At 42.8% G+C, this 24,519-nt stretch overlaps 1 protein-coding gene across 2 annotated transcripts in view; it reads left to right on the forward strand.

The window, feature by feature from the left end:
- The window catches only part of plecb (plectin b), a 114,555-nt gene that overhangs the window by 4,601 nt on the left and 85,435 nt on the right, over nt 1-24,519 (forward strand). The window lies entirely within an intron of this gene.

A 24,519-nucleotide genomic window follows, 5' to 3' on the forward strand; every position in this document is an offset into this window, starting at 1 on the left:
CGCCAGCTAGAGCTCTGAAGTCGGCTGACCAGCTGGAAAAAAGAAAAGAAAAGAGAAACAAGAGAGATGACCAAGCCTTTGCGGTGACTGCCCCTAGACTTTGGAACAGCGTGCTCCTCCATATTCGTTCTGCCCAGACCCTAGAGGTTTTTAAATCTTTATTAAACACTCAATCTTTCCCCCCTGGCCTTCAATTCAAATTGAGCATTAAACCCTGGCCTTTGCTGTGTACTGCTGTTGTAAACCCGTACTTTTACGTAATATTTAGTTTGTCTTTTCTTGTTTGCCAATTTATTCTCATTTTAAAGCGACAAAATAGGCCTCTTTTAACTTTCATAAAGTATAAAGTACATCTATTTTATCCACCCTCTCATCATTTTTAACCTTTTGAGTGCTCGGATCGCCGCCTTGTCTTTATTATTCTCTTTTTAATTGACCAGACCTCTCTTTTAGGCCCAGTTCAATGTGTTTGCTCAGTGATTTGTGCCAGTGTGAACAGGGGTAATGCCAGTCTAAGTCCTCTCTCAGTGATTTGTGCCAGTGTGAACAGGGGTAATGCCAGTCTAAGTCCTCTCTCAGTGATTTGTGCCAGTGTGAACAGGGGTAATGCCAGTCTAAGTCCTCTCTCAGTGATTTGTGCCAGTGTGAACAGGGGTAATGCCAGTCTAAGTCCTCTCTCAGTGATTTGTGCCAGTGTGAACAGGGGTAATGCCAGTCTAAGTCCTCTCTCAGTGATTTGTGCCAGTGTGAACAGGGGTAATGCCAGTCTAACTCCTCTCTCTACTCTGGCCCATTGCTCGTTCACAGAATCATGGCCTAGTTTCTTCGGTTGCATGACAAAGGCACTGTGGCCTAGCTTATGGTTTTCTTGGCTTCTGCAGGCTTGTGTTAACCTCAAAACCTACATAATAATTATAAAACTTGTAAAGCACCTTTCATGACATGAAATGCAGCTCAAAGTGCTTTACAGAGCAATGGAGAAAAGAAAAGAAAAGCATAAAACAACATTAAAATAATAGCAGTGAATAAGGCAGTGACAACTGTTACAAGTGTTTAAAAGGCTCAACTTTTACTGAGTGTAGAAGTAGGTCTTGAGCTGTGCTTTAAAAATTACAGAGGCTGCCTTTTGAAGGTATAGTGGGAGTTTGTGACGGTAAATGACCGTCTTACCTCCATCTTCGGAATTCATCTTGTTCTGCATATACACTACAGCCTGCAGGTCACAGGATTGGAAATGTGCCGTGGCACTGAGTTAATATTGTACCTTTTGAAATTCCCTTTCTTAACGCAATACACATGCTCATTTACAAGAGGCTATTCTCTCACAAACACAGATGTGCCAAAATACTGTAGCATTTCAGGTTCTTGGTAATCACTCCTTTGATGCATACAGTAGCATTTCGGGTCCATGTGATCTCAGTGCATTCATGCAAACGGAGAGCAGTGCCAATAACAAACTGAACGGTCACATTATCAGCAGTTAGCTGATTACAGGGTAGCACTGTTTGTGTTCAGGATGGTCTTTTGACCTCCTTTTGCTGCCAAATATTATGAGGCGCCACAGTCGCGGGATAATAATGATGCATGGAATGGATAGGCCTACTCATTTGACAACACAGTGAGAAGCTCTGTGTGTTGTGTATCTGTTTACACAATCTTTGCTCAACGGACCTGTGTGCGTGTGTGTGTGTGTGTGTGTGTGTGTGTGTGTGTGTGTGTGTGCGCGCCCTGAAACTAGATGTGGAAAAACATTGTGTGTGTGTGTAGTTGTGTACTTTATTAATAGTATATGTGTGAGGTCTAAATGTCTCCACAATTATAGCAGAATTTGAGAAATGGACAATTTTCTTGGTCATGGTTAAAAAAGATTTGGGGAGTTAGGCTTACAATTAGGACAATATTCAGATTAGAATCAGGATTAGGATTATTTCCAGGTCATGTTTTATTTAGGGGTTAGGATTTAGAGTTGTACCTAATTTATCGGTGTCATGCACTAAAAATAGACGATCTATAAGCTCACAACACATCATGGTGTGACGTGTTGTGAGTTTATAGATTTCAGTTATAGTTTATAGTTTTTCAGTGCATAACACCGGGGCAAGTACAACGAACTGAGGCTTTAGGGTTAACTTTTGATATCCTCGCACAACTACAGTAATACACATGTGTGTTTAACTATTTATTTAACTGACCCATACGGCTTAAATTAACACTCTGGGTTTTACTAGAGTGTACAGTGTGTGTGTGTGTGTGTGTGTGTGTGTGTGTGTGTGTGTCACTGTGTGTACGTGTGTATGATTGGCATGTACGTGATCTTGTGAGAATAGTTTTCTATCACTGCAGCGCTATGTTCCATCTGGTCATCCGTCACCCGTTGTCCCGCTGCCTGACTCATTAGGCCCACACTGAGATGTGAGGGCAGTAGGTTCAGGTTGGCATATCAGTCAGCGGTCATGGCCGAGGAGGAGAGAGAAAGAGTGCACTCTGTACGATCTCAGTGATGTACACAAGATAGAGCCCCGCTAGCAGTGGGGCTCTAAAGGTCTATTCTATAGATATAGCCCCGCTAGCAGTGGGGCTATAGCCCCGCTAGCAGTGGGGCTCTAAAGGTCTATTCTATAGATATAGCCCCGCTAGCAGTGGGGCTCTAAAGGTCTATTCTATAGATATAGCCCCGCTAGCAGTGGGGCTCTAAAGGTCTATTCTATAGATATAGCCCCGCTAGCAGTGGGGCTATAGCCCCGCTAGCAGTGGGGCTATAGCCCCGCTAGCAGTGGGGCTCTAAAGGTCTATTGTATAGATATAGCCCCGCTAGCAGTGGGGCTCTAAAGGTCTATTCTATAGATATAGCCCCGCTAGCAGTGGGGCTATAGCCCCGCTAGCAGTGGGGCTATAGCCCCGCTAGCAGTGGGGCTATAGCCCCGCTAGCAGTGGGGCTATAGCCCCGCTAGCAGTGGGGCTATAGCCCCGCTAGCAGTGGGGCTATAGCCCCGCTAGCAGTGGGGCTCTAAAGGTCTATTGTATAGATATAGCCCCGCTAGCAGTGGTCTATTCTAGGGATGTCCCGCTCGTTCCTGATCCGATCCCGATACCACAATTTCTGTGTTAAACCGATACCGAATTTCCGATACCAGAGAATAATATTTATAATAATAAATGACTTACTTATTTAATTGTTTAATAGCAGACTCCTCGCTAAAATGTGTGCACTTTCAGTTTGGGGAAACTCGAAAGCAAACTCCACATGCCCCAATATTTTATTTACCTGCCATATAGTGTCAACCCCTTATACCCCTGTGTCGGATCGGTGGTTAGACTGGCATATTTGCAGAAACTGATGTGATCCGACATGACCAAAAAGGGCTGATACCGATACTTTACCGATACAGTATCGGGACATCTCTAGTCTTCTCACATAGGGAGCATTTGACATGCCTAGTAATTCATATGAGAGGCGAGTGGGCAGCCGACCACACAGGCATAATGAGAAGCAGGCGTGATCCAGTGAAACTCTTCGTGTTCATCTCACGCACATGCCCGCTCGTTGCCAGAGTCGAAGTCCGTTTAACCTTTTCATTCCCTTGAGGAATAGACAGATCTATACGCTTCAGTCACACAATTAGTTGCTAAATCTTTATTCATTCAAACTCATTGCTAGTTTAAAACTTTGTTTTCAATTGTCACTATACAGATATACAGAAGTCTATTTTCTATCAGATTCTTGTCAATCTCAAGTGCGACATATCCATGCCCACAGGCGTCAAGCGTTGAGTGGAGCATGCGTGAGGCTCATTGCATGTGTAAACGTAGCGGTCTTGTTTAAATAAATATATCCTTGACCTGCTTGACCTTTGTAATCGGTCACTTAAAGCGGTCCACCTCCTACAGTACGTTGTCAGAGGTGTGTTTCTTCTAGACTACGCGCTGTAATACATCAGACTCATCGCACTTTTCAAATTATCCTCACAAGATTGAAGAAACGGAGACAACAAAGACGGGAAGGAAAGGCAGCAGGAGTCGTTTTCTTGGAAGACTCAGGAAATGAAGTTGCTTCATAGAATCTTGTTGATATTAGATGAAAGGCCAGTCTGCTGTTTGTCCCTTCACAGGCTACTGTGCAGCGATGCCCCCTTGTGCCTGTTTGAAGTTGATATGTTGTTTGCTTGTTCAGCATGAGCCTGTTTAAGGTGAAACAATGTCGTATACTGCGGGGGAATTCTATAACCAAATAAACATTCATAGCCACGGTGTGTCTGACCACAAAGGATTTGCCTCGGTACAGTTGGCTAGTCGAGGAATATAACGAGACCCAGATGAAATAGAACTGCAGCAATTTTGAAAACCTTTATTTTGGACCGTGTCAGAATTAGGCGGTTCCATTACTGTGTATGAACCTGTGTGTGTTTTTTCTCTCTCCCACAATCGGCATACAATCTATGGGAAAACCGCTGTTTAGTTTCCTCATGGGTGGTAGAGTCTCAGTAGACCAAGGCCAGACTGATGATGGTTCTTATCTTGCACGGCAAGTGACTCACTCACCAGGCAACATGAAGTGTCAGAATTTGCCATCTCTGTTGTGGAAATGACAGGCTGGATGAAAGGAGAATTTCAATGTCCAATTTGTGGCAAGCCAGGCTTCATGGCTGTTTTTTTTTAAGAGCCGTTTATAAGCGAGACTGATGAGCAGACAGACCAAATCTGGCAGTTTTTGACCCCTCAGTGGTGGGAAAGGGGATGAATCACCATCAAAAACGTTTTGGGGGGTGTGTGTGTGTGTGTGTGTGTGTGTGTGTGTGTGTGTGTGTGTGTGTGCGCGTGTGTGCGTGCGTGCGTGCGTGCGACACACAACGGACTGTAGCATGTACCATCATAGCAATCTCTCTCTGAGTTGTAGTAGCCTCTAATGGCCGGCAGGCTTCAGTGTGGTCTATTTGAGAAAACAGTTGCCGCTAGATAGAACAATGGTTGGGGTGACTTCTGTTATTACTCAGGGCAGGAAACTTCCATCCAGTCCTTCCACTTGTTTTCCGCATGTGGGAATTCCATCAAATTCCTTGGCCATGATCCAAAGTGAGATGCTAGTGTGTCTGATTCCACTTTCAGTGCGATGGCCTTGAATGAACCATTTCCTTTACCAAACTACATCATATTATTCTGAGAACTAAACTAAACATTCTTCTAACAGGGCTTTGGACATGCATGCTTGCGGTTTCATGGCCATTTCCATAACCACTTTAAATGTCCTTACTCCTTACGCCAGGGCTCCACTGGGCGCGTCAGCGTCACCGTCACAGAATGTTCCCTTTTTAATCAATGAAGGGTGGCCCCTCTGCCCGCGTTGTGTGTGCGTGCCGCGTGCGTGCGTCACCATTAAAATTGAACCGGTTCCTTTTTTGACGCACGCGTCGGAGACGCAACTCGCCCAAACGCGCCCAGTGGAGCCCTGGCGTTACATAATCCATAACATTCCTGTGAAGGGGTTATCCCTGTTATAGGAAAAGCATCAGAGGGTAGTTTCCCTTCTCTGTTGTTGAGCTATTTGTGATAGTGGGGCCCCCAGAGATAAGCATAATGTCCTCCAACTGCTATGGCCTCAGTCATTGTCCCACTAATAGACACGTAATTGCAAAGAGGAAGTATTGGTGAGGTGCATGTGCTACGTTACCTGAGCACCCTTCACTTCAATCCCTCATATTGTAGTAAAAATTGAATTTGTGCGTGCGTCTGCTTATGTGCACGAGTGAGTGTGGAATGGATATTTGTCTTTATGGATGGATTTAAAATCTTTACCCTCACTAAAAATCCTGTATTGTATCCTGTACATCTGATGAATATTTACAATGCTCAATGAGTCATGATAATTAATAGGCATTTATATATGATAATTAATTCAATATCTAGCAGTGAAATTGTACAGAGCATCAAGTACAAATAACTATCAATTAGTAGGACATAGTTTCTCTCTGAGGATTTCCCCCCCAAGGAACACGAGGACTCAGAACCCAGAAATGGAACTGTCAGAATAGGATTAGCTGATCAGCTTTTTAGGGAAAAACTTCAATGCAAGGAATAAAATACCACTGGTATAATAATGGCTGCAAACATGTACCATAAACAAGCACTCAAATTGAAAATAGTTTTGTAGACTTTTATTAGCATTTTATTTTGTTTGACATCTTGACTTTATAACTGTTATTATGGTTAAGTTACTGTCATGACACAGTCATCCATTACTTCCCATCTAGCTGACATACTAGTGCATCTCCTCACTGCTCTCTGTCAGGTGCATATCGCCTAAAAAGTGAAGCACAATACCGACACAAATTGACGTCATTCAATTTTATTAAAGTTTTATTAAAGTTTATTCAATTTTATTAAACCAACAAAGATCCACCCAGAGCAAGCAATATTGCATTCAGAACTTCTGATGGAATCATTTTTTTTTACGGAAGCTCCTGCACCTCTGAACTAGTCTCTCTGATATAAAAAGTGACACATTTTGGGACTACTCATGTTTTCATAATTATTTAAAATACATACTGCAGATAAACTATGTCATAGTTCACCTTGGAGAGACGTATAAAGCTTGAACAATGAACATCACTCTCAACTTGGTTCAAACAAACAGTGGAACTACTCATGTTTTCATAATTATTTAAAATACATACTGCAGATAAACTATGTCATAGCTCACCTTGGAGAGACATAAAGCTTGAACAATGAACATCACTCTCAACTTGGTTCAAACAAACAGTGGGTCCCCCCCCCCCCCCACCCCTCTAATATTCTCTAATATTGGATCAACAGTTCGGTTCCCTTATAATAAGAGCCAGAAGGAGAATGGAAAATATTTCCACTTCTGTTCCAAAAGCACGTGTGATTTAGTGTTTTCATCTTCCATTTTTCAGCCAAACACTTGCTCACCAAATTCCTGTTTTCCATTTATTGGTGGTGACTAAAACGTGAAGGTAAATCAGTTGTTGGGCTTCATAGAGGCACGTTGCAGTTACTGTATATAATGTGTCTTATGTGTGTGTGCTGGAATGTCATTATGTCAGAGGACATGTAAATAATTAACCCCAAGCACCATCCCCTTCAGCTCAACACCTGCTCATTACGAGTCCAACTTGATACTACACCACGCTTTGCAACTGACCCTCTGGAGACCCATTCCCTGTATATACACACCGGCACTGATTTAAAAAACGAAACCCCAGTTGGAGGCAATTCAGTCAGATGATTTAGTTTGGTTGCGTACACCTATCTATTATATCACACTCCTACCTCTCTGACTTACCATACATGCCTTGTTGACATCAAATAAGGCCTAATAACACAATATTCTTTCATCTTTGTTTGTGACCCTGATAGAGCACCACACAGAACCCAGTTTCGGGTCCAGACTTGCTGTAGTGTACAGGTTGAGAAACACAAGTCTACATTGTGCGTTTATTGTGAAGCCTGAGTAGGCCTTCCTACTATACCCACTGGTTCCTCCCCCTCAGCTGACTTCGCACAAAGCCAGGTCGACAGTACAAGCCCACGTGGCGCTGTGCCAATGCACTTAAAGGCTGCAATCCCCTGGCACACTATGAGCCTGTGGGGACAATGTCACCCCTGGGTCTCTTTTCATCTCAATGTCATTTGCCTGACTCACTCTCTCCCTGCATGCTTGCATGTTGATAACTTCTATCTCTTTCTATATATTCATGTATCCATCCGTGTTAATAACTTGTTTTCCTCCCTCCAATATCTCCATGCATATCTGTTGGATTTTTTTCCCCCAGCTAGTGATGCGCCATGTATTCCATCTTCTTGTACTGCCTTACTGACAAAAATGAAACCGTATGAATCTCCATTATCCCACAGCCAGCCATGTGCAGGCATTTCATATTTAACTCATTTTTTTGCCTGCATCTCCGTAAATATATGTACTGCCCCTTTACACGATATATGAAGCCGTTAAGCCGAAAATCAGCTTTTTAAACATTGGTCCGGTTGCTAGGCAACGCCTCCGTCACCCCCAGCACCAGGATCTTTGCACACGGCCCCATAGCTCCCGACATGTTAACATTTCTGGCGAAAGATAAAGAGCGTGAGCTAAGAGTTGGACGGGGTCGGGTTATGCTTTTTCTCTTCGTTCCATTTGTATATTAGCAGAATAACTCAAATGGATGGATTATCAAATCATGAAACTTGATCAGTGGGCTGCCCTGAAGAGATCATTATTATAGAAGGTCAAGGACGCAATCAAGGTCATGGTCAAAATTGAGAACGGTTGGGCAGATTTTCATGGAATATAGTGGGAATGATCAGTATAGGCTGCCCAGAAGAGATGATTCACTTTTGGCTTGTGAAGTCAATGGGCAAGGTCATATCATTGGCAGAGATGGATTTACTTTTCAAATGATGAAATGGTCCATCAGGTAACCACGTTTATATAATAATATACGTACAAGATAATATCTTGTACGTACAAGATAATATTTTGTACGTACAAGATAATATCTTGTACGGACAAGATAATATCTTGTACAGACGAGATATTACCTTGTACGGAGGAGATATTATCTCGTACGTACAAGATAAAATATATTTTGAATGCATGGCCATTCAGGGGCTCCGTATTAAATTATTATTATTGATATTTAATTCATGTTAAAGTTTCCTTCCCGCTCTTTCCCGCTCTGCATTTTAGAACGAGCCTAAATGGAGCATGGATGGAGAAGTCAAGTCGAGCAGGAAAGTCCGTCATTAGTTCGTAGTTTGCATTTGCAAGAAAATCGCTTTCAAACGAAAACATACTGTCATAGAACAGAACAGATCATTTAGATCACAATTTGTAGGGAAGTGTGGCCCACTTGATATACAGTACAGTACAGTATGTATCAAATGTCCAGCTCAAGTAGACCTGCATAGTCTTGTTTTACAGTATGCACGCATTTGTGCAATAGCTACTGCTAGTGTTTCATATTTTAGTACCTTTTAAAAAAAGAACACGAGACACTTGACGTCTTTTATTTAAGGGACAGACAGGGTGGTTGTCTGTTTTGTGTTTTCTTTTTCTATTATTTCACTTTCATATCCATCTATTCCCTTTGTGGCCTTGTTTGCTTTTGTTGCGGCTCTGAAACTTTAGCTCTCTGTCAAACACTTGAGCACCACACACACACACACACACACACACACACACACACACACACACACACACACACACACACACACACACACACACACACACACACACCACACAACACAACACAGCACAGAGGTTTTATTATGGAGGGCGGCTCTGACCTGTGAAGGAGGGGTAGACTCCCATTCTGTTGCTCTGCACAGCGTGACGTGTATGAAAAGACAGAGTGAGAAAGAGACCACAGACTGCGAAAGAAAGTTAAACATCCAGAGAGGGAGAGAGGTAAAGAATCGCGAGGAATAACAGCCGTGAGAGGTCTCTGCCGTGGCAGTTCCAAAGGTCTCTGTCCGTCGGTCGCTGTTCGGCATGGACTCGTACTGCTCGAGCAAAGGTAAGCTGAACCAGCGTGTGAAAGAAAGGAACAACGCTGAGGCTGAGAGGAGAGAACAGAGACGGTGCAGTGGAACAGGTGGAGAGCGTGCAAGAGAGAGAAGGAGGGGGGGGGCTTGGCTGTGGGCGGAGGTGTGTATAGGCATAGGGAAGACCATAGCAAAAGCAGCTAATACACATCAGTGTCAAGTGTCTATGGACCTTAACCACTTGAACCCTATAGTATATAGGGTTCAAGTACAGTATAGTATACTACTACTGTATGTACTGAGTTTACAGGAATCCCCAGGGGGTCTGTACCCACCAGGCCCCCAGCTTTTTTCCCCTCTGCTCTAAAGATTTCCGCAGAATGTTTGCTAGGGTTCAAGAAATTGGTTAAGAATCCTCTCACTTCATTAATCATATTGTGTGTGTGTATGTGAGTGTGTGCGTGAGTGCGTGTCGTGTGCGATCTTTGAAGAGTCAAAGTGATTTTCCTGGTTCTTCTCCACATTATGTAGTCCAAACCATTTATGGTAAAAATGATGTGCTGTTCCACTGGGTTGAGGTGAACATCATTTGTTTAGACAGTATGTTGGGCAGCAGTACAGCAACACCTCAGTGGTCATTTAACCTTGGAGACAGTTAAATGGACACTCAGGATTTTGTAGTGCACTGTACACGACTCAGAAAGACATCAACAAACACTGCATCCGTGCGAACAGATTATTATTATTATTATTGTTTGTACTGTTTACAGTACGTGCTCCTGTCTGTGCTTGCAGGGAACGCCAGACAGAATGTGTGAATACCACTAATGACGGTGTGTACCAAAGTATTTGGAACACTGACTGTGACTGCGTTTATGATCCCCACTCCTTTGGCTATTTAAAAAATAAATGAAAATAAGATTACCGGTACATTTTTTACTTTTTTATGCCTTTATTGATAGGACCTTCTGTTTCCCAGGCGGGAAAATTGTTACAGAAGCAACAAACAACGCAAAAAACCTTTTAATAAAATAAGAGTAGGTAGTAAATAGGGGTAAGCTAGGGATAAAAAATACATGCCGTATACTGTACAAATTCAAATAAACAATACATTCACCAGATATACAGATACTGTAGAAATAATATAACAGGAGAGCAAATCCAGGTCCTGGTGCATAGTTTACAGTATGTCTGTGATTGGGGGTTTAGGGACGAGTGATGGAGTGTGATGTGTTGCTTACTGAGGCAGGATGAGCCAGAACGTGCTGCCTTGCCTGGCCAGAATATGTCATGACGTGGATGAGAGGGGGTTGTCTAATATGATGGCCAGCAGCTTGTCCACCAGCACTCTCCTCTCAGCCACCACATTCACTGGGTCCAGGCAGGCCCTCAGGAAAGAACCACACCTTCCTCAGCAGTCTGTTCATCCTGTCTGTGTCTGCCAGCTTTTATGACACCGCTTCATGACACACCACCACACAGCAGCGCCACTGACCCATGGAAGACATTAGTGTGATTCTGTATGGACCTGAGCCTCCTCAGTAAGTGGAGTCAGCTCTGGCTCTTATACTGTAGTAGGCTCTATGGACTCTGTTTCTACTCCAATCCAGCTCCAGTCCAGCTCCAATTCACCAGACATCAGGTTGGAACAGTGCACCTGGTCTAATGGTCTACTGGGGTCATTTTGAAATCCACCACCATCTCCTTCCTTTTTTACATGTTCAGCAAGATATTGTTTTGGCTTTATTGATAGATATACAGTAGGTTGACAGGAAATGGGGAGAGAGATGGGGGGATATGCAGCAAAGGTCGTCGGGATCGGGACTCGAACCCGCGACACTCTGTCAAGCTGAATTACCAGCCTAGGCCACCATGGGCCAGCTGCATACGTGTGGTCGTCATACTATTGTTTCTTTGTCTTCATACTAGCTTTTCAGTCAACATATACATTTAAAAAAAATGCAATTGTGTGCCATATTTTATCAGAGAAAGGGCAAAACATACTATGTGCAGGCGTCACTGTCAAGAAATGTACAATTTTGTTCTCCCATTTAATATAATGTTTACATGCGCCAATCACCTTATAATTATGCACTCCTAATTTCCCAACCTGTATCATGGTTTCCATGTAGACAACACAGTGTCCACCTCTGGTCCATACAGATGGGTCGGCCGTAGCTTAGTGGGTGGAGAGGCCTCCTGGTGAGGTCACTGCCATGTCCACGTGTTGAAGTGACAAGAGACTTGACCCCCTAACAGCCCCCCGCCCCCATCCTGATTCCTGAGTGAAGTTGAAACTTTCCCCCATGGAATTAGCCAAGACCTCCCCTTCCCAAGTAATTGGATGCCAACAGTGGCCTTAGAAAGATGCACTGTCTACACAGTACACACTGTAAGCTTACTCAAGAGCCATCATCGTCTCTGTTCCAACATGCCAGTATGTTTGCAGTTCTGCTGCCTGTGATGATGCTGTGCTGCTGACTCTCACTCTAGAGTCCAACAAGCGGTAGTTTGTTGTTATTCTCACTGAATAAGGCCCTTGAATTAAGGCTCTTTTAATGCCAAACTGTCATAAATCTGTGGCTACATTTGAAGACCCCCTACAGAGTAAAAATAAGTATCTGTCTGTCCGTCTGGGTGGCGTTTGTCTTTCTGCCAGGGACTGCTGTCTCTAGCCCTCCAGATGAAAAGGCATAAATAATATGAGCTTTATATCGGCTGTTTTCAGCAAAGATATTTCAACAAAGTATGTAGGGCCTAAATGGTTAAAGCCAATGCAAAAAGTACACATCCATCTTTAGCAAACTGTTGTCAAACAGTGGACCTTAATTTAGCCCAGCTATATTGGCCTGGAAACCAGAAAGATCCCTGGGGAGATTGGTCTGGCACACCTCAGTTTGAATTACTGTACATTTCACTCACCCCAGAGTTGTGGGTGACCATACAGAGCCCACTATGCAAAGTGAGATCCCCCCCCCCCCCCCCCTGTGATGCTGGAATCTGTTTGTAACTGACACTTGGAAATGAATCTTCCACACCGAAGTTCCAGACTAATATCTACGCAGTGGTATTATCTACACAGTGGCCATGACAGCCTACAGCTATATTTCTCTACCTTATTGACATTTCCTGTCTGGCTGGTATTCAGCAGCAGCAGTTCTCAAATAATGGAATTCCAAGTCCAGGTGTTTATTTTTATTTTTACAATTGTTTGATTGCATTTTGATGTATTTATGTTTTATCTGACTCGCATAATATATGCAAAACTATTCACTGTCCTTTGTGTCATACAGTCTGGGTCATACATTATGTACTGTATACTGTATGTGACGCTGTCCACAGATTTGGCCACCAGACGATGCTGAAAACACAGCTCAACTATGCACATATAGGTTGCGTTGATTTTAATGGTATTCCAACTATTCCAGACTAGATACTTACTTACTTACTTACTAGATACTAGATTGTTGGGGATGGGCTCGCTCAAAACCGCCCAGAAAACCATTCAAACTGAATGATTGTTGGGTGGGGCCTGGGGGGCATCCTATAACATAAATACATACTGGTAGAACCAGTGCACCGATGGGTCTATCTGTCACTCTTGTAGTAAATGAGCTCACAATTCATATTGTGTAAATAATTTATCATAAATAACACTTTGCCTTTATTGATAGATTACAGTAGTTTGACAGGAAAGGGGGAAAGAGTTGCATGGGGAGTGACACGCGGAAAAGGCAACTCTGGCCTGACTGTTGAAAGCCGATGTCAGAGGTCTGAGAAATCCCCTTTTTAGAAAAGAGTGCTGTGCCAATGCCCAATGCACCACTGTCAACTGGGTGGTGATTTATAACAGTGTTGGTTACACACTCCAAACAGTAGGAGGAGAATCGTGGCGGGTGGCTAAACGCATAATTGAGGAGAAACTGTAGCGCAGCATGAATAGGGTAACTGTATGTGTCGTGCACCAGACAGATATGGGTGGTCGACTGGTCGTCACTGTTGAGGGCAGACTGGAGTGACCCACTATGTACTATGTATGAGGACACGCTGTAACGCATCCGCCCAGAGCTAAAATAGTTGTGGCATTGATTGATTGGGGCTGAGAGCATTTTAAGTCCACGGTAACACGGTTTTATTACTTCCGCTGGAAGAAACTGCAGTCGCTCAATGTTGATAGTATTTATAAGGCAGCACTATTTGAAAATTGCACCCTATATGGCCAGAAAAATAATGTAGTCTGTGTGTTTGACTACTAGGGTTTGACTGGATTGCTGAATTCCTACAATGACCATAATGATGGGCGGCGGTGGCTCATGGGTAAAGTGGCTGGATGGAAACAGCAAGGTTGCCAGTTCGAACCCGGGCTCTCCCAGAGTTAGTGTCGAAGTGTCCTTGAGCAAGACTCTGAGCGTGCTGGATGGTGCCTTGCATGGTATCCGAGAAAATCGGTGTGAATGGATGCACAATCCATGTAAAACGCCTTGAATAATTGCACCATTTACCATTTTTTTATGATACTTTGGTGCATTGCTCCTCCTTGTGGAGAGGGGGAGGGCTGTCTTACTGAGACAATATTGGAAGTGAGACCAGTGTCTGTGAAACAGGAAGGTGTTTCTTGTGTCCTAAACAACATTAAAATAAGATCTGGTTGCAAAAGGGGCGAAGTAGCCTTTCATGCAACCCAGAGCTTATTTTAATGAATAAAACATAATTTTAACCAATCGTTATGCCAGAGTATGTTAATACAATATAACTAGTACATCTGCAATGGTTGTGGAGGTGGTCTCCCTAATCTTATTCAGAGAAATGTAGACATGTATAGGACACTAGTAGAACTTCCTGAAGGTTATATAAGAGCAATATCTCCCCCAGTCAGCTCAGTGGCCTTGTGGACAGGTAGAGTGTCTGCCTTGAGACTGGGAGGTCGGGTGTTCAGGTCATACCAAAGACTCTGAAAAATGGGACCCAGTGCCTCCCTGCTTGGCACTCAGCATAAAGGGTTGGATTGGGGTAAGTCCCTGCGACATACTAGCGTCATGTCCAGGGGGTGTACTAGTACATCTAGCTGCCTGACGCTACAGAAACAGGAGATAGGCTCCTGCCCTGTGGGCCTCATGGCTCGGCAAGGCTTACTTAATATCTCCCCCAGCCAAGGAGGTTGCCTCTTGAATGAGCAGTAGGAATGTTGTCTCTCGTGTGGGAGACCAGGCTTTGAATCCCGGTTAGGACATAAAAGTTACGGTGTTGCAGATTTAAGTGATGTTAGCTAAATAATAATTTGAATTTCAAGTTATTTGTTTTTATCAGGAGATGCAATGCATGGGCATAGCCCCATAGCATTTGAAACAACTGCATTATCATCCATGTAGCAACTCTGGAAATTGGCAGCTGTTGCTCTTAGTATCCAGTAGATGGCAATATTTGCAAGTTAACTAGAGGTTGAAACATGAGGTTGTCTGGCTGGCGTGCCCAGACACAATAATTGGTCTTACATAATCCCCTCTGTAACAATCACTCCGAGGCCTAGAGAGCAAAAAATACTTAGCCTCACCACCACCTTGTCCAAAAGATAATTGCATTGCATTCTCACAGTGCATTTACGTAGACCTAATGCAATGAAATTGAAACGAACTCACGTCATAGTCAAATGCATTGATTCAGAACTTATTGGTGCAGCTGTTAGCTATTAAAAACCAGCAGATGGAAGAAAGTTCATTCTCATTGACGTACTTGTAAGGGTCAGATGGCATGTTCATTCGCGTCATGCACTACAACTCCCAGGTTTCATGTCCTCAGTAGTAGTTCATCACTATATTTCACTATGTTTCCTGATATATCTGACGTGCCTATTATGTTAACCCATTCTGACCGGGCACCCATTTTGGTGTTAGCATCATGTTATGCTTTACCTATTGAAAAATAGCAGATCTACAAGCTCATATCGCGCCACCGAGTGGCGCGATACGAGCTTGTAGGTCTGCTATTTTTGAAAAATTCGAAGAACGACTGACATTTTTAGAATCTGATCTCAGGTCAGAATGGGTTCATCAGACCAGTGTGTGTCCAGTGGAAACCTCGTATAGAATCTGATCTCAGGTCAGAATGGGTTAACAACGTTGTTCTTTCTGTGTTTTTACAGGTGAGTGCCTCTTCCATTGTTTCACTGACGTATGAAGAATGACCTGGATGACTGATGGCATCTCAAACCAATGAGTACTCTAATTCAATGATTCTTAAATCTTAACCTTTTTAATTTCAAGGACCCCCCCAGTTTGATATTAGGCCACAGAACCCAGTTCAATATGATTTTTTTTGTATCTCTGGGACCCCAATCTAACCTGACGCTGCCAGATCCAAAAAGCTTGCTACACAAATTTGTTTCACAGCTTATTTGGATCTGGGATCGCGGAAGCAAATTCGATGACGGGGCTGTTCCTTTTTTTCAAGATACATGGTAGATGATTGGATGGGAGCGTCTGTCTATCACCGTGTGGGCGTGCAAACACAACCAATCATATCGACGTGTCTATATACCGTCACATCCGCATCCCGCCTTTAGCTCACGCTGATTGGTTCGGTACGAAGCAGATCTGACTCAGGGCTCAACTCCGTCAGAGATCCCAGATGAGTGTTGTGTTGGGGAATATGTTTCCGCAATACCGCCCTCATCTGGCAGCGTCAGGTTAACCCCAATCTGGTACACTGTAAAATCCTCAGTGTTCATTTAACTCCAAGAGTGTACAAATAGAATCAAGTGGACCCGTTCCATTAGTGGTTTCCATTTGTTCCATTTCATCATCACCTTTATTTAAAACTCAGTTAGTACAGTTGAGGGGCAAGCCCTCATTTACAATTTAGCCGAGGTTACAATAATAGACATGCACATGTTTTGTGTCTATCAATAAGCTGGGGACCTCGTGGACCCCAGGGGGTTGGCAGGACCCCATGTTGATACTAGTGCTCTGATCAACACCTGTTCGACAAAGGACAGTACGTGAAAAAAATACTGAGTCTTTTTTTATAATTGGGAGCTTGTTACGTGTTAACTTTGTGTCGTGGTGAGGGGAGATTTGTACAAAATTAATGATGGCAAGGCCCATATGGATGCAGAGGTCTACAGTTTTGTTCTCTGTGATTTGTGCCTCACAGTGAAGCACTGCAGCTCAAAAGATGGTGGGTTATACTGACCGCTATATGAAGCTTGGGGAGTGGTAAACTCCACCTCCCATGACATAACAGCTAAATGGAATGTGATGTATGGTATATTGTGCTGATAGAGAGCTCACAGATCAGTCAGTTAAAGGTAGTTAAAAGATTTATTGGAAAACAGGAAAAGATACAGTGGTGTAATTTTGGGTTTAGTCTCTTTTACAATGTTTGCAGGTAGTACTGCATGTGTAACAGACACGGCAGTCACAAATACTGACCCATATAGCATAGAGCACATTCCATATTCACATTTTGAAGAAAAGAAAAACCTACAGGCATGTTTTAAATCACCCAGACATTTCTGATACCTCTGTTTGCACCATGTCATGTCATGTTTTTGAAGTGTGTCTGGGAGAGCTGTAGTAAAGGGTTGGGCCGTGACTTGCCCTTCCAGACTGTCATCCTCCTCTGAGGTTTCTCTGGAATGCTTGTTCACACTTCACACACCCCGCCATAGGAGTTACCCTGGGCGTTATTGTTACACCTGGGTGAGGCCTCACCCCCATAGAAGAGGTGACATCTCTACATTGGGTTAATTACCAAAGATGCATTGCATGGCCCTGCCTGGGTATATGAAAAAAACAAATCAAGTTTCTTTGCTTGCATTTACAGTATTTTTGCTTTGTGAATTTATCACTGAAGGGTGAGAATTTAAATTAACCATGGTTTATAGAGCAGTCAAGGGATGATATTTTGGGAGCGTACGGAAGAAGTTGGCATCTCCCTGTCTCCCTAAAAATCACACCCGTGAACTGAGTGGTGCAACTCTCTCTCTCTCTCTCTCTCCTCTCTCTCTCTCTGTTTAATATTCCCGACAACCTCTGTAGTCTCATTTAGCTACAGTACATGTTTGCAGCCACCTTTTTAACAGACGTAAAAGCTTTGAAATTCATGAGTGAGGTATTCACTGAACGTTGTAGAATAAAATGTGAAAAACACTTATTTCACATTTCATGCATCTAACCAAAACCTCACAAAGAAAAAACGCCTATAGACATTTAGATGAGTTGAATCGGAACTGCATTTGTTTCCCCAGGGTTTTAGAACCACAAACTTTAGAACCACTGTTCAGTGCTCTAAATGTTCAGTGGAAGTGGTAAGATTCCCACACTGGATGAGTGGGAATGTTATATACAGTATAGACGGGTGAGGGATTACAATGGTTGTACAGTAACTTTGAACTTTACAATGTGAACAGTTGAAAATGCCAAGCATATAATATACTCTCCAGTAATGATGATACTGTAGTGATCAGAACCTTCTTTGTGTTTTTTCTGAAGGATAATGCCATAAGCATACCTTTTTTTGGCAGGCTTCTCAAAGGGGACTGAGATTATAGGCTTTAGCGTTGACTTGGCATGCATGGTTCTCACATCATCACCCGAGGTGCAGAGAGATCTGAGACATGGGTCCCCTATCACTATGACAAAGGAAGTTGAGATCATTTTGAAACTTTAATGGAGTGTTTTTCATGTTCATGCTACATTGCTGCCTTTCTATTATCTCTCATGTCCATGCATCAGCCGCAGGTATATAAAATACACAATTCAAATAGCACTTTAATGTATATAGAGCCTACATTTCACCCAATGAGGCTATTAACACGTATTACATTAAACCACCTCGCCCACCTTGCCTTGTTTTGGTTCAGCTCTGGGCCTCATTCATGAAACATGCTTATACTACTACTACTACTTATAGCTGAAGTTTGTTGGTGCACAGTACACTCATTCTTAGCTGAAGTTGTTTGATGGTGCACAGTACACTCATTCTTAGCTGAAGTTATTTGTTGGTGCACAGTACACAACTCATGTCTCCTCCGACCGAGACATGTCTGTCTATGCATTTGGAAATGTGTGAATGCCCTAAGAATGCCACATTCTTTATGCAAAAAAGTATTGCCACACATGGGAACATCACTCGTCAAAATCTACAGCTGCTGACAGTGAGTCGCAATGCAATTAAGCATTGTCAGATTTGTTATTTTTGACGAATGACAGTGTCGTTCCATGGGGTAAAACTAGGCTTTTTATGGGCGTTGATCTTCTCAAATTATTTAACAGGCACGCGTATCCAATATACGAACGGAACGAGTGTCATTCATCATTAATACACCTGTGTATGCACACAAAGCAAGGCAGTACACACCGTTTCAGTTTCATGAATCATTTACTTGGCACCAGGGCTAAACAAAAATATAGTAGAAATTTAAGAAGAGTTTCTTGAATGAGGAATGTCTCTAATGGTTTTAGGTGAAACCCTCGGGGGAGTTGCAAAGACTTGAAGTGATTTTCTGAGTTGTCAGCGCAGAAACCAGATAGGCTGTTGGCTATAGGAATACTGTGTTCCTTTCTCCCCTGCGGGGCCACACTCCACCAAGGTCAAAATGTTAACATACACTTAGTGAGAGAGTATAACTTCATATAGTCCCTCTATATTTTCTTTTATATATAGAACTGAACAGTCATTTGTTATTAGTGCTGTTTGCGGTGCTGGAATGGATCCACCTGACTCATAGATTGTTTTATGACAGTTGAGTGGAAACGGATGTACATAGTGTAGTACTATGCCTTCACATTGTTTGGACTGGCATTCCCTTTCTTCAACAGAGAATGTTTGCTCTACGGTTAGGTGTCACAGTGGAAAACAGGATACAGCTTGACCCAAGCCAGCAATAATTATGAGCCAAATGGGAAGCCTACTGTAAGTCTCTTTTTTTCCCACTTAAATTTTATGAGAAAAAAAGACATTGACAACAAACGGGAAAGAAAAGGAGACAAGGAAAAAAAAGACAACAATACAAAAATAAACAAGAGACAAAAAAGAAACAAATAATAAAATATAAAAGGCTGCATTTTGCAGGTTACATTCATTGAATTCCTCATACATGTCAATAGGCTGGAAGAAGAGATCCCACTTTTCCCACTTTTTATAGAACTTATCCTCTTGTAGTCTAAGTATGAATGTCACTTTTTCCATGACATACAATTCCTCAGTAATGTCCTTCCAATATTCTTTCGTTGGTGGGTCCTGTTACTGTAAGTCTCATTTAATGCAGGATTGGTGGAAAATGTATTTTTTTTGCCCCCTCAGTTCAATGAAGATAAATGATTGACTATGACATATATATGGCTAAAGGAGAAAACCCTTCAGCAAACATTGAGTTCTGTGATTACAGGGTTATTTGGTACTGTTCAAATACCTCGCCACACTTTTTACAGATCTACTATCTATCTATTATTATCTATGAACACCTAGCATAGGATATTATTATACACCTACAGTATGGAGCAGTCAGACCATGAGACTCCGCTGGGTGTGGTTTAATTGTTTGCAAGCATTCAACACTTGGACACTGGCCAGATGGTGTCTCAAAGACACCGGTGGAAAGAACATTAGAACCCCTGTACGAAGTAGCCGGCGGTACAGTATAGGGAGAACAATGAGACACCATCATATCTCATTCCACCATCAGGGCGTTCTTGTAAAGTTATATCTCTTTGATTGTTTGCCTGCAGTCAGCGGCACAGAGTGGCATGATGCCCCTCTTATCACGAGTATCACGGCCGTGTGTGTACAGTGGATGTTTTACCACACCGCGTTGACAGATTCAGATCATCTCATCGCATAGTAGCATTGCTGAACACACCTGTTGAGTAACACTTTATGTTGGTTCATGTACAGTATTCTGATGATTACTAAATTCTGAGGGTGTTGAGAGACTGCTGACAACCCGTGCAACATCCTCCTACCTCCATGCTCACCTAATTGGATTGCAACCAAGTTTTAAGGTCATATTAAAGAATAAAGAGAAAGTCATTCTACAGTAATGCATTTGTTTTACTACTGACCTACAGTATTACTACTGCAAATAATAATAATAATAATAATTACACTGTCCCGCCCCCTGCAAGGGCACTGGAAGAGAATTTCCCATAATTTTTTTCATAGACGTTTCAAAACGTATTTATTTATTTAAAGACCTTTAAGCTTCGGACAAAGCCAACAGCCGAGTTGACAAATCATGACAATAAAATAAAAATTGGGCCGAAGAAATAACAATAAAATAATAACACATTTTTTGTTGGTTTTCTTCTACAGTATTTGTTCGGCCCCCCAAAAAAAAGTTTATTGTCATGATTTATCAACTCGGCTGTTGGCTTTGTCCGAGGCTTGCAGGTCTTTAAATAAATACTTTTTGAAACGTCTATTTGGAAAAATGAATTGGAAATTCTCTTCTGGTGCCCTCGTCATTATAAAAGGGTGGCGGGACTGCGACGCCCTATATTGTACATGAATTCAACCATGAACTTTATGGACTGCTTTTCACAACTTTATTTATTGTGTCCCAAGGATGCCATTGTAAGAACTTTTGCACCCATAGTCTTTAATCATTCTGCAGAGAGGCTGTAAAGGTTCACCTGGAAGTCGTTGACTGAAGTCTTTCTAGAATAAAATGGGGCCCTGCTCCTCTGTCCTCACCTCTCAGAAATGCAAAGCAATAACAGGATTGTGAAAAACGCTTAACAGTCAGAAGATAACATCAAGACACCTCTCAAACCTGCCTTAACAAGAATGCATTTAAAAAAGAAAAACATATTCTCAGAAAGAAAGACAGTTAGGATGGCCAAGAGTATAGGCCTAGTACATCTATTTTTGGTAATGCATTTAACTATTAAATCTTAAAGGTATATTCAGTGATTTCACTTAATTCAAATATCACTTCTTTTTTTGTTTTGTTGTGATAATCCTCTCTACTATAGAGTGTGCTGACCATATAAGAAGTTCCTCCCTGTCCCCAGTTAACCCCTGGGGGTCAAAAAACCTTAGGTTTTGTTTTTTGTTCTCTATCCTGATTGGATGAAAGCTTGGGTCCCAAGGCAAAAACGAAACCTAAGGTTTTTTGAGTGAAATCACTTACTTTTTATGTACAGTATTTGTTTATGTGATGGGGACAGAGCAGAAGAAAGAACAGGAGTATCAAAAATAACACTTAAACATTCCAGAGTTAGTAAGAATGGTAGTTTTCATCTGTAGCCTTGATCCGTGATTCTAGTCCCAGTGCAATGCTTGTCTGCAGTACATGGAGCAGAAAGAGCCCTCTTGTGGGAGATCAACTCAGTGAAAGCCAGCGTGCTAAAAGAGCCAAGTAGATAACACTGACGGTGAGTCACTACTGTAACTGATGTGTGTGAAGCAGTAGAATAGACCCTTTCTTTTCTCCGTCACAAACAAAGTAAGTAAGTTACTGCGAGCCTTCCTTTCAGGAAAGGCAGAGCCGTTTATTTTATTTTCTCTCTTCATGCCAGAGGAAAGAATGCAACTGATTCATTCTCTCCAGATGGAAGGGGTTTTTATGGGAATGTGGTTAATAAATCACGCTATATTGTGTGTGTTTGTACATGTGTGTGCATGTGTGGCTCGGACGTGCGTTTCTGTCCCTGTGTCTTTTCTGTACATGTGAGAAACCTTCACTTCTCTGCGTTTAATCTGTACTGATTGTCAGGAAGTCTGTCTATAAATACACCTCAGGCTCTTCAGGTTGCAATGTAAATCTGCCAATGTGACAACGAGCCAGGAAGGCCAGGCTCCGGATCCCGTGTCAGTTTTTTTGTTTGAAGGACTGTTGCCCTGACAACGGCTAGGCCACATTCCCCGCGACCTCAGCTGCGGACAACACGTGGTATTTACCTAAACTGGGTCCTGAGTGTATGAGTCACGTTGCCATGGTAACCCTATACGGCCACAGCGCGACCACACCCGCCCACGTGCGATTTCTGTCATCGGTGACTCAGTGTGCAAATATTCAAACTGATTTTTTTTATTTAAATCATTAACTGGCCATTTGTTTTACCGTCGGGACACTTTTCTTCGTAGTGAGTGATCCATTTTCTTTTTGCTTTGTCCCATATTGGACAGATTATTTCCTCCCGTACATTTCCGATTTTGTGCAACCTGAGCGCTCTAACCGTAACAGTGTGATGAGGGAATGAATGAGCGCTGCCCTCTCATCATAGCGGTGGTTTGTTGTGCAGTGGGTGGTGCAAACAGGCCGGCCCCCGTTGGCTGGCACTCACCAGCCTGATGTTTCCAACAGCCATTTTATGCTCTCTCTTTCTCTCCACCATCATGGATCATGGATTTCCATTTTGTGCAGGTCTGAGCTCAGCTAAGCAGTGTTGGAAAGTTGGCAAATTGTATTCCCTGAGAATGAGGTGTGTGCGTGTGTGTGTGTGCATGTGTCTGTGTCTGTGTCTGTGTCTGTGTGTGTGTGTGTGTGTGTGTGTGTGTGTGTGTGTGTGTGTGTGTGTGTGTGTGTGTGTGTGTGTGTGTGTGTGAGCGAGATAATGAGGATATAGGTTTGGACAGGTTGAATTCTGTGGATTAATCAGAACAAAGGCATTAAAATTACTTAGTAGAGGGCAAAATACTATTTTATCTGAAGTGAAGTTTTCATTGCCCGAGGTCTGGGTGCAGCAGTAGTTCACTTCAGATCAAGTTTTAAGCTCCGCTAGTGACGGGCAAGGGATGGCGATGTCGGTCCGTCAGTCCATGCAGCACTTAATTTGTAATCAAATAATATCTTGAAAACTACTGGCTGGATTCCTGTGGAATTTGCAGTGCACCTTTATGTTCTTCAGAGTCTAGACTGTAGTGTACGTAGCACCACTCTTATGCCAACAATTCCACTGGCACACAAGATAATTCAACATTCCATGAATCTTGCTGAGCACATTCAGGCCCCCCCCCAGCCTGGCCCAGCCTGTATGATTTCTGGTCTAGAGGGGCGGGTGTCGGTCGGAAAAAAGCGGTGGATCCTGTCGATTTGAGCGCCGGCCCCCGCCCCCCCCCCCTCCTCTCTGGTAGAAACGGCGGAGAACACTGACGTCACCAAATTTGGAGAGACGCACCTCTGCGAAATACAATCCTGCAGTATGCCCAGATTTTCCAGCGTGTTTCCCCAGGTTTTCGCCGAATGCGAACGAAAATTAAAGCCTGGGTACAGAGTGATGAACGACAAAGCTTCTACTTTGCACACATGGCATTACATAACGAATCGCACTGACGTTAGTGACCACATGGCCTTTCCTAGTGCGTTCAGACTGGATCTGATGAAAATGGTGTCACTCCATTCAAGTTACATTTTGTGAATGGTCGTGCTTGTGTCGGCTGACGTGTCAATTTGTTGTGCAAAACAAGCAAACAGACTATGTGATTACCAGAGACCGATTCTGAAATGCAACAACAACAACAAAGCTTCTCCAACTGGGTCCTTGCATGCATGTTGCTCTGTTCACTTTGGTGAAACGTCACTTGAGTTGAGCATTTTCAAGTGCTTGATCGTGCATATCACAGTTTGTGTCGCTTGAGCGGAGATGCTTAATGTCACATTCTTTACAATTTATTAATGTTGTCAAACAAACTGAGTTGCATCCCATCTGAATGTACCCTTAGGACACAATGTTCTCATGCTGTCTGTCTTACTACAGAGTTTCTAAATGATGCTGCTGCATTATTTTATTTCACTTTAGAAAGATTTTGTTGTGTACTACCGTAGTCCGTATATACATATGTTTATCCTTCATTGAATGCTACACCCCCCCTCCCCATTTATAATATTTCTGTCAGGAACACCCTTGTCATATATTTAACTATTTATTACAACAAATGGAATACAGTTCCACACGGCATGATGACTATGCTCTCAAGATGCACCTTGAATTAGCCAAGAAGCCTGCTAAGCTAAATTTGGGAACGCAATGCTGAAATCCCCCATGGGTGTACCAGAGCTGGCCCAAATTAAGACACTGAGTT

The sequence above is a fragment of the Protomyctophum bolini genome (assembly GCF_963924005.1).
Source record: "Protomyctophum bolini genome assembly, chromosome: 7".
NCBI lineage: Eukaryota > Metazoa > Chordata > Actinopteri > Myctophiformes > Myctophidae > Protomyctophum > Protomyctophum bolini.